This window comes from Sphaeramia orbicularis, chromosome 15 (genome assembly GCF_902148855.1).
Source record: "Sphaeramia orbicularis chromosome 15, fSphaOr1.1, whole genome shotgun sequence".
Classification (NCBI taxonomy): Eukaryota; Metazoa; Chordata; class Actinopteri; order Kurtiformes; family Apogonidae; genus Sphaeramia; species Sphaeramia orbicularis.
In genome coordinates this window covers 21,313,480-21,325,595 of record NC_043971.1, presented here as the reverse complement: position 1 = coordinate 21,325,595, position 12,116 = coordinate 21,313,480, and the positions used below count along the sequence as shown (strand labels likewise).

General features: G+C 34.3%; 1 protein-coding gene across 1 annotated transcript in view; it reads left to right on the top strand.

Annotated features, from left to right (window-relative positions):
* The window catches only part of eys (eyes shut homolog), a 348,044-nt gene that overhangs the window by 174,716 nt on the left and 161,212 nt on the right, over positions 1 to 12,116 (top strand).

The following is a 12,116-nucleotide window of genomic DNA, read 5'->3' as shown; positions in this document are numbered from 1 at the left end:
TATTTCACGTGTGATCAAAGTGTGATTTGTCAAATTTTGTTTTTGAGCATCGACTGGAATTAATTGAAATGTTTTGATAGTAAGATGTCCCATCTCTTCTGTGACTGAAATACTTAATTTCGTGTGTCACTGGGAAGGTATTATCGTGTTATTTTCCACTGCCATCAGAGTAGTCTTTTTTTTTTTTCTTTTTGCATATTGAATGTCAGAAATAATTTTGACGGTAAGAGTTGAGGCTGCTTACTAATAAATCAGCCTAGTACTGTATCTACTTACTTTCATGGATGTGATTAATCGATGATGACATTTCAATTCCACCTGGATCACATTTTCTCTTTGGGTTTTGTTTTGTCAGTCCATCTATATTTTCTGCTCATTCAATAAAGTGTCTTGATATAATAGATCTATAGGTTTGGTGCATATAATGTCTTGTAACTTCAGCTGAAGGATTTTCTCTTTTTTGACATTTCTGAAACTTCTGAGGCCTTCTTTGCTATTCTTTTAGCTTTCTAAAAGTCAGTATGACCCACTTAGACAATAGAAACGAGAAATGATGATTAAAGAAGTGCTTCCTTAGGTTACAGCGTTCCTCACTTCGGCTAGTCAGGTGTCAATATGCATCATTTGTTCAATAAAAATCTGCAGCTGTGATGCCACCCTTATCATGAATAATTATGCTTTACTTTATTATTAAGTGTCATTTCTGTTTCCCACGTGACATACTGACATATGCCTTGAAGCATCTTTTATCTTGTTGTGTTAGGCAGTCTTTGGCAGCTGCTAGATCTCAGCTGTCTGATCATTATTTAGTGTGTTTTGTCTAAGAGGCTCTGTAATCTCAGTAATGTATAATTTAACTGTACATCGAAACGGTTCCATGCTGAGGTCAGAAGTCATTACAATGACATGATTAATGGGTAATCTTGTTTATATAAATCACAGTTTAAGCACACTATTCGTCACCTTCTGTTTTCTCTTCTTCACCCATCATTAAGGAGCATGTTCCCTTGAGTGATAGTACAGTGCAATCAGCACATTGTTGCAGATTCCTCAGTCAGCACATTGCTGGATGATGGTGTTCAAGCCCTCACAGTGTTGTTTTCTATTTAGGCTTCAGTAAATTCAGCCTTTTCCTTGGTGAAATAAATTTTGATAATTATTTTCATCTTTGCCTCTGAGCCTCTGCAGCCTCAGCTGTTGCCATAGGGATGTAGTATACGTTTAGCTCTGGAGTAAAAAGGAATGGCATGTACTGCTGTGCAGACAATTTCTGTTGTATTTATTAATAGTTCTGGTAAATATATTTCCTTATATACCATGGCAAATATCACATCCATAAGGGTGTAAATAGACAATAATATAGCAGTTACAGTGATGTTGAAACAAAGCATCAGTAAATAGTTTTCTTTTTTCATTTGTAATTTAATAGTTGAGATTTTGGGGGTTTTTTTTGCAATTGCTAAATGTTCTCCTTAATTGTTTGCCATTCAGCACTAAAGGGAAATGATAGATAGATAGATAGATAGATAGATAGATAGATAGATAGATAGATAGATAGATAGATAGATAGATAGATAGATAGATAGATAGATAGATAGATAGATAGATAGATAGATAGATAGATAGATAGATAGATAGACAAAACAGGCAGGTTAGTAGCCAGATTAACATTCATATTAAACATTAATATTAATTTAATAATTTGGTATAATTTTACAAAGAAAAAAATCCACTAGTGAGCTTTTCAACACCAAAATTCCTGAAATTTGCTTGTATATTAATATTATAATATTAATTTAATAATAATAATAATAATGATGACAATAATAACTTTTTGGATAATAATTATAGTAAAAATGAAAGATAGATGTAGAGAAAATTCATTTGGAAGTCAGCGGAAAGTAATTCTAGGTCAATAGATAGATAGATAGATAGATAGATAGATAGATAGATAGATAGATAGATAGATAGATAGAGGGGTTGGACAAAATAATGGAAACACCTTCACCTCAAGATGATAATGCCCCAATCCATACAGCTAGAATTGTTAAAGAATGGCATGAAGAACATTCTAATGAAGTTGAGCATCTCGTATGGCCGGCACAGTCCCCAGACCTCAACATTATTGAGCATTTATGGTCAGTTTTAGAGATTCAAGTAAGTCGTCGATTTCCACCGCCATCGTCTCTAAAAGAGTTGGAGGGTATTCTAACTGAAGAATGGCTTAAAATTCCTTTGGAAAGTTCACAAGTTGTATGAATCAATACCTCGGAGAATTGAGGCTGTAATTGCCGCAAAAGGCGGACCTACACCATATTAAATTATATTTTGTTGATTTTTTAAGGTGTTTCCATTATTTTGTCCAACCCCTGTAGATAGATAGATAGACAGACAGACGGACAGACAGACAGACAGATACTTTATTAATCCCGAGGAAAATTCACAAGTCACGTCTGATGACCATGAAAAGATGACAAACTGCATTTTACATCAATTATTTACATGTATTGATAGAATTAGTGGATCGACAGGTATTAAACAGTTTATATCAGTAGACAGTTTTAGTTAAAAGTGGATGTTTGGGTCTTTATGGGTTAATAATTCAGGCCAAATGCAGTTTCTCAGCTTTTTAGTGGCATCTGATGTGTCTTTTTTGGACCTTCTGAGGTTCCGTAGTAAACGATGAAACTCTATCATCTTCTTCATCTTTGTTCACCAATAAAACTAATGTAGTTTGACAAATGGCAGTGGTAGTAGATGCTTGTTTTATGTTCAGTTAATGATATGTTTCAATGAAATATTATTCTTTTCTTCAGTTTTCTTTGTTTTAATGTAATGATTTTTGGATTTACGCTGCACTTTTATTAATATTTACATGATCAGCAAATCAAATACTGGAAAATATCTGAATTTCACTGAAAAACAGCAAAACTGGATAATAATTATAGTAAAAATGAAAGTTGGATGTAGAGAAAATTCATTTGGAAGTCAGCGGAAAGTAATTCTAGGTCGATAGATAGATAGATAGATAGATAGATAGATAGATAGATAGATAGATAGATAGATAGATAGATAGATAGATAGATAGATAGATAGATAGATAGATAGATAGATAGATAGATTAATTTAATAATTTGGTATAATTTTACAAAGAAAAAAATCCACCAGTGAGCTTTTCAACACCAAAATGCCTGAAATTTGCTTGTATATTAGTATTATAATATTAATTTAATAATAATAATGATGATAATAATAACTTTTATTTATATAGCACCTTTAAAAAATGAGTTTACAAAGTGCTTTGACAGACAAAGCAGAAGGGCACAACAGCAGGATACAATTGGAAAAAAAACAAAACAAAAAACAAGACACAAGCAAAGACACTTAAAGACAGACGGATTTATAAAAACACTTCTCCTTGCTTGTGCTTTATTTTGATTATCACATATCTGCCACTATTTAACCTTTCCAGTTATAAATGGAATTCAACATTAGTCAATACAGTTTTTTATTTGCTTAATGAAAGTTTGATGCAAGAAAGAAATGATTTAATATTCTCTGACAATAGTACACTATTTGTGACCACAGACAGTTTATTTTTTTTCCTCTTTCATAATAGAACAGGAGGCAATAAATAAAGCCCTCGTGTCCCCATGTTTGTTTACATCTGTCTCCCCCCGCAGAAGCAAACCCAATGATTAATGATGGGTCACTCATCATTTTTCTGCTCCAGATTCCTAGAAGTCTCAGATAGATTTTTAGAGTAGTAAGAAATGTTTGTACAGATTTAGTGAAAAACAACATCACAGAACCAAAGTTTTGGAATAGTCATCACTCATTCATTTATTTTTAATTACTCAGTAGAAGTAGTTGTACATTTCTCTAACACAGTACCTGCAGTTTATTAATCTACTTTGAGCCGTCATCTCTGTGTTTTCACAACTTGTGTTTAGATTTGGCAGGAGGAAGACTCATTTTGACAGTTTATGATATTTAGTGTTTCCTTCCCAGCGTGAACTCTTCTCTTCTATTTTTGTGAGGTATCCATTAATTATTAATCTCCTCATCTCACGGAATAAAGCTACTTGCAAATATTCACACATATTGAAGACATGTCAGATGTGCAGAGAAGGTATAGGTTGTATTGGAGATGAGCTCAAATGGGGGTACATGTACCCCCAGGGGTACTTTGAAGAAGCCCAAGGGGTACTTGAAAAATTTTGGGGAAAAATACATTGAAACAGTGTTTATCCAGAGGCAGTTAGAATGATGAACTCCTGCTGAACTTTGAGCCCAGAATGCACTTTTAAATTGGCACTTTACTCTTTATACTTTACACTTTATAAATAAAACTTTTTTTTTTTTTTTAGTTATTTATTAGTAAGTTTTAGGGGGGGTGTTATTGTTATTGCTATTTTTTTTTTTTTTTAATCAGTATTTTATTATTTTTAACATTTTATCAGTAACTTATACTATTTTTAACTAAATGCTGCTGACAGTCGGGGACCTGAGTACAATATTTCATTTCTGTGTATTTTTATAAGCTGAAATGACAAATAAACTTGAATCTGAATCTGAATCTGAATAAGTCATCATGTACTGAATACAAAAGAAACTAGAAAAGCACTCGAAGAGCGCAGACCTCTGCCAAGGCAGATCAGTGCCCCCCCCCCCCCCCCCAATCACCATCAAAAGTTAATCATTTGTTCCTTGTGCCAGTATCAACATTTCCTGAAATTTTCCTCCAAATCCGTCCATAACTTTTTGAGTTATCTTGCACACGGACAGACAGACAAACCAATGCCGGCAAAAACATAACCTTCTTGGCAGAGGTAATTAAACAGTTTCAAGATTGTTCCATACAGCAGAAAAACTTGAAGCTTGGTACCAGTCATGTGTATGTCAAATTATATTAAATTCCAATCAACATTTGTTGAGTTATAATGAAAAATGTGTCGTAAATGGGATTTTTAATGTTAAATTGAAATGTCCACAGAGTCCACATTCTACAGTGAATGTGGACAATTTTGTGCCAGATACAAGGTATTGTTATAAACTATGGGTGTATCAAATTGGAGGCTAATCAGAGTTGTTATGAATTTTTTATGAATTTTTGAAAATTGCTCAATGATGAGAGATAGAAAAATTGTAGATTTTGTGACCTTGCTGTGACCTTGAACTTTGGCCTACTTGGCCCAAAATTTAATGAGTTCATCCCAGGGCCTAGGCCTATCTGTGGGTAAAATTTGGTGAAGATGGTTGTAATAGTTTTCCCGTGAAGTTGCTAACAAACAAACAAACACAAAGCAAAGTGATCACAATACCTCCTGGAGGAGGTAACAAGTGGTGCCAGCCACAACAAACCCCGCCTCTCACACGTGTTATAGCTTATTTTGGCATCGATCCAGCTGATGTCATCATGTCTGTGCATGTGATGATGTCAGCATATCAATTGCCTCTATATATGTGCCAAGTTTGATGTAAACTGTAACAAAATTAATGTTTTTATAGACATGTGAAATTTCGCCCATTATAGGTAAATGGAAAGAAAAAAAAAAAGAGATTTAAAATATTCATAACAAATGTAAACTTTAACCTACTTTTCCCAAAATATAACCACATCTATTCTGGGTCACTGGCAATCTATAAACCCAATTTGGTTTGAATTCAACCAATAGTTTTGCTGCTACAGACATTTGAAATTTCGCCCATTATAAGTAAATGGAAAACAAGATTTTAAAAATTCATACAAAATTTTAACTTTGACCTACTGTTCCTAAAATGTAATGAGATCTATTCTGGGTCACTGGCAATCTAGAAACCCAATTTGGAATGAATTCAAGGAGTAGTTTTGTAGCTAGAGTGTTAACAAACAGACAAACTGAACCAAAAGCATACAGGGTAGGGTAATGAATGACAATTAATGGTGAAATATAAAACACAATAAATACATTCATATAATAAAATTGACACTCAGTATTTTTAAAAACTCAGAGCCCCCACCCCTAAGCTTTGGTAACATTTTAAGAACAATTATATTTTGTATTATTCAAGATGAGTTTGAGTATGTCATTTTTAAAATTTTTTTTTTTGCTGATGAAAGCTTAATTTTTTCATTAAGGACCAATTGGTTTATTTTTCCAATCGATGAAAGACGGCACTTTTTACTTTATATTTTGCACACAAAATTTACCTATAAAGATTTGTTATTTTTAGTATATTACAGTTAAATATATGTTGTTGGTTTACAACGTTTTGAAAATAAAACAGACACCTTTGGCACAGGAACAAATTTTACCCAGTTTTTTCAATCAAAAAGGCTGAAGCGAGAGTTGGGGATGCTTGGCTAAAAAATACATTTCAGAGGGTATTCCACAGTAAAAAGTTTGAGAACCACTGAGTTAGAGTATGTGTTGACTGGTGCTGTATGGTGCATGTAGAGGACTGTGATATGTCGCTGTGCACACACCGCTGTGAGGCCATACTGTACCTGCAGGATATGACATCGTTTGCCTGAGTCCACTGATGCGTCTTACTGACTTCTCATACACATTAGACAGACCTGAGGGTTTCTAAAGCTTTCTCCAGCCTACAATAATGATCAAATATCCATTTTGTTTATTAGGTGTTTAAGAATCCAGCAATCCATATTTTTTTCATTATTTCATAATCCGGCCTTGCGGATAGATTTGTCATTTTGTCAAAACCTTCATCCTACCACATGGATGGAATTTTCTGTTTGTCGCTTGCAGGATTGAAGAATTAAATTTACCTCACTCTGAACTTATATAAAAAGGCTTCTAATAATTTGTTCATGAAAAGTTGTCATTGGAAAACTGAACACAGATGCAATGAAAAATGAATGCAAACCCTGATTTCTAATGAAAAGACCCATATACAGGGTGGGGAAGCAAAATTTACAATGAACATTTAGTTGTTTTTTTCTCAGCAGGCACTTCGTCAATTGTTTTGAAACCAAACATATATTGATGTCATAATCATACCTAACACTACTATCCATACCTTTTCAGAAACTTTTGCCCATATGAGTAATCAGGAAAGCAAACGTCAAAGAGTGTGTGATTTGCTGAATGCACTCGTCACACCAAAGGAGATTTCAAAAATAGTTGGAGTGTCCATAAAGACTGTTTATAATGGAAAGAAGAGAATGACTATGAGCAAAACTATTACGAGAAAGTCTGGAAGATACTATTAAAGAAGAATGGGAGAAGTCGTCACCCGAATATTTGAGGAACACTTGAGCAAGTTTCAGGAAGCGTGTGAAGGCAGTTATTGAGAGAGAAGGAGGACACATAGAATAAAAACATTTTCTATTATGTAAATTGTCTTGTGGCAAATAAATTCTCATGACTTTCAATAAACTAATTGGTCATACACTGTCTTTCAATCCCTGCCTCAAAATATTGTAAATTTTGCTTCCCCACCCTGTATAATCAATGTTACAGCCAATCAACAGTTTAGATTTTTCCCAAATTAACAAAAACCTAAAGGTTAAGCTGACAAAGATGAGCCAAAAAAGACTCAAATGTCAGTGTGAGAAAACTTTCAAAGGAATTTAAATGGAGTCTGACTTACTTGAAAAAGCAGAAACATTCAATGAGTTTTCCACATCACGTCCTATAGTGTGTTTCACAGTTGAAATGCCAGAGGGCCTTAAATTTGAAACAGTTACAGGAAGTTATAGTAAGTTATGCTGAGCCGATACAGCTGCTGTTTCATTTATTCTTCAGGTAGACACAGGAAAAAGTAAAGAGGTCTACATATAGCCAAATATTTCTATTGTGAGTTCTTCTCACACACACACGAGAACAAAACCTTGTTCACCTTTGATGCACAAGGTAATTACAAACTATTTAATTTTGACGATGCTTTCCGATGGGACTAATTATGTCGGCGCTCCATTCTGTTTTATTTTACAATTTAGATCTCATCACTTATTGTTGCTTAATAGACCTCTGGTTATATACTGTTCTCTTTTGTTCAGTTATTTAAATGACTGGCTGAACAGGTTCATGTAATGAGCCTTAAAATTAAGTCTTCAAACTTTGATAAAAGTTTCAGTATGAAAATCATATTTCTGCTTCATGGTTTGATTCTATTTCAATTTATGGGCATAATTAAATTTAATGCTGATAAGAAACTAAAGTATGTTTCTCTGTCTAACAGAGTCATGGAACTTAAAACTTAAAACATTGAATTATATATCTTACAACAACTGAAGTTCATTAAAAGTAGGCTGCCAGTAATAAATAATTTTTTAAGCAGAAGTTAACTTGAGGTAAGGAAAACTCACACTTCAGAGCCCGGAGATGCTTTAAAGTAATGCCAGTTAACTGCACACGGCACACTCATGTTTACTATCTCTGCCGGTCTGTGATCACTTCTTATCAAAGGTTACTTAAGAGACCAGAGAGGAAAACATCTCATGGTGAGACAGCTTTATCTGGACAGTCTGTTCAGTGCTGTTTAGGGGGAGTTTAGTATTTTGCTGTAGAAGACCATTGCAGACACTTATATTTTCTCTTAAAAAACTACTAACTATGTATTTTTTTAATGGACAACTACCAAAGTAGAATTATTCTTGAAGGAACCATCAGGTTTTGTGTCTGTTTGCGGTGGTTTCTATGTAATAGCTATTCCTTCTTTTGTATATGTACAGTTTACATTTGTCAGAGAATATGAATGATAATACAAAAACGTTTCTTTCACTTGTAGCTGGTGGTTGGGTGAAGCCATTTATTATCAAACAAATGTGCCTTTTTTTTTTTTTTACAAATCATACTGACAATAGAAACTATCCAAATGACTCTGATCTAAAGTTTACATACCCTCGTTCTTAATCCTCTGTATTGGCCCCTTTAATATCAATGACAGCTTGAAGTCTTTTGAGGTAGCTGTGGATGAGGCACTTTATTTTCTCAGATGGTAAAGCTGCCCATTCTTCTCAGCAAAACACCTTCAGTTCCTTTAACCCACAGGTGTCAAACTCATTTTTTTTCAGGGGCCATACTTAGCCCAATTTGATCTCAAGCGGGCCAGACCAGCAAAATAATGACTTAATAACCTATAAATAATGACAAATACAAGTTTTTCTTTTTGTTTTAGTACAAAAAAACGGCAATTAAATTATGAAAATATTTACATTTTACAAAAAAGATGTGAATAACCTGAAAAAACAGAAATTTCATTTGAAAAATTAGTGCAATTTTAACAATATTATGCCTTGACTTATTATTTAAACATGTACATTACACACAATGTTACATAAACATTTGGTAACAGGCAGAATATTGTTAAAATTTTGGAGTTTGGAACTAAAATTTGAACAATTTCTACAATATTCCATCTCTTATTATTAACACAACTACAGATCACAGTGGATCTATAAATGCACAAAACATTTAGTAACAGGCAGAATATTGTTAAAGTTAAACATTTCGGGTTGTTCATCTTTGTTTTTGTTTATGTATTGATTTGCATTTTATTGTGAAAGAATAGTTTTGTAAATGTAAATATTTTCACAGTGTAATGTTATTTTTTTCACTTAAATTTTTTCCACATAATTTTTCACAAAGAAAATTTATAGTTGTCATTATTTATGGGTTATTGTGTTATTATTTTGACTGGAGATCACATTGGTCTGTGAAACCTGAACCAAAATGATTTTGACAACCTGGACTGTTCAGGTTAATTTTTGCACTTTCATCCTGTGGGCCACATTGGAACCTTTGGCGGGCCAGATTTGGCCCCCAGGCCGCATGTTTGACACCTGTGCTTTAACCCTTTATAGGGCACTCATTGAAATACTCTGAAATTCAAAATTTCAACCTTTGTATGTTACTGGACGTGATCATCTACCTCCTCTTGACTGAAAACATCCAAGCAGCACTTGTTAAAAAATAAACACATGCAATAAAATAACTGTTAAAATATTATAAACTGAAAAAAAAAACCCACTCATATTCACTATTTACAGCTTCAAAATTTCTATAAAATCTCTCTGAATCACTGTATAGTGTTATAAAATCCAACATGCTTCTTGACCTCACTGGAGCACGGGATTGGCCCCATATTTAATGTTTGTGGAAATTACCAAAAATAGTCACTTGCCCGATAAAGGGTTAAGATTTTGGCTGTTCTTGCATGAACTGCATGTTTGAGACCTCCCCAAAGTGTCTCAATGATACTGAGGTCAGGAGACTGAGGTGGCCACTCCTTCACCTTCACTTATTTCTGCTGTAGCCAGTGACAGGTGGACTTGGCCTTGTGTTTTGGGTCATTATCATGTCGGAACTTCCAAGACCGTCCCAATGCGGATTCTGTCAGAGTATGTAAACGTATGAACACAACTGTAATAGTATGATGAATTATGTATGACCTGTCAGTGTAACTCAAGTTATTAGTCACTATATTAAGATAACAGTGTTCATTAACAACTAGAGCAGTGGTTCCCAACCTTTTTTGGCCCGTGACCCCATTTTGACGTCATGAATTTCTGGCGACCCCAGACTTTCAAAACAGAGACTTTTTTTTTTTTTTTTTCTAAAATTAGTTTGTTTTTGCAAATAAACATTAATTTTAGATGACATTTAGTCTATATAATGTATATTATTGTGGACAGAGGCAGAAAAGCCAGGTGTAGATTACTGCACAAAGGGAGAATTTTATTTTCCTTGGTCAGGATATGTACAGTCAGTCCAGCTTGGATTTACAAGGCTGAATAAACAGTACCACAGTGCTTCAGTTTCAGCTTCAGAGTTTGTCATGTCTTTTATGGACTGGGATTGTCTCTGTCAACTCACCATAGATTTTTTATTTGTAAGTTGTTGTTTTTTTTATTTTTATCAATTACTTGAAATTTCAGGTGACCCCATTTGAATTCCAGGCAACCCCACGTGGGGTCCTGACCCCAAGGTTGAAAAACACTGAACTAGAGGCTCATATTCAGATGAACTGAAAGGTATGTAGCAGAAAAGCAATAAAAAAAAAAAAAAAAAAAAAAAAAAAAAAGAGCAGAGTAGTGAGTTTATGGTGACTTTGGTCGTCAGTCTGTCATTTATGAAGGTTGCGGGCAATCTTAGTTCTCCAGTACAATGAGATCAATGCAGAATATAAGCAATGTGATTCAGAAATATGATTAAACAGTGGCAGATCCAAAAATAATGGAGGGGGGGGCTGCTATGTATACGAACAGGACTGCTTGCTTTGTTTTCATCACATACTGTGCATTACGGTCATATTTCACAACAGAATATAGACTTTAATTTTAATTAACCCTGAAGCTTAGACACTGGGGCACTGATAAGGGGGGGGCAAACATAATAAATTCATTGGGCCCAGCATTTGTGGGGGGCCCATAGAGCAGTGGAGGGGGTCCAGTGGATACAGGCTAGAAGTAGTGAAAAGTTTGTGTAAGATCCGTTGTATGATAGAGGCATAGAAGTCGGGAGTCAGACATTGAAAGCCGGTTAAGTTTCAGTTTTGTTTCATGCTAGTGTAAGTGTGACCCCACCCCCCCACCCCCCACTCCGACAAATTGCCAAGATATTGAATTTTATGAAAGGTCCACAACGTTAAACTTTCATAGGGCCCACAATTGATAGCGGCGCCCCTGCTTAGATGTAAACAATCAGATAGCAAACAGGTTGGTGTTCTGACTAATGGAGATTTAGCTAAATAGGTAACACTTTGGACTGCAACACAAAAGACTAGGGTTTGAATCCTGGTCAAAGTATGAAATTTTCTGCAGATTCTCAAACAGGGGGCTGTGGTGCCAAGGGCGCCAGTAGGTACAGTAAGTCCGCAATTGTTAAATATTACAGGATGTACATTAAGAGGCCTTAGCAGTAGTAGTCTTCTATAAAAGGTGTATTTTAAAGTAGATTAGTTATTTCATTGTAGACTGTATTTTACCAATTAGACATACTGAAGGACAAGTACAGCATTTCCATTTGAATGAATCATATTTTTTTTCATGTAGCTGAAATTATTTTTACATTCAATCACTTGAATACCTGAATGATACAAAGTCTATGAAACCTTAAGAGTTTTCTCTTTTTCCACTTATGTATGACTTTGAACATGATCATATTTTC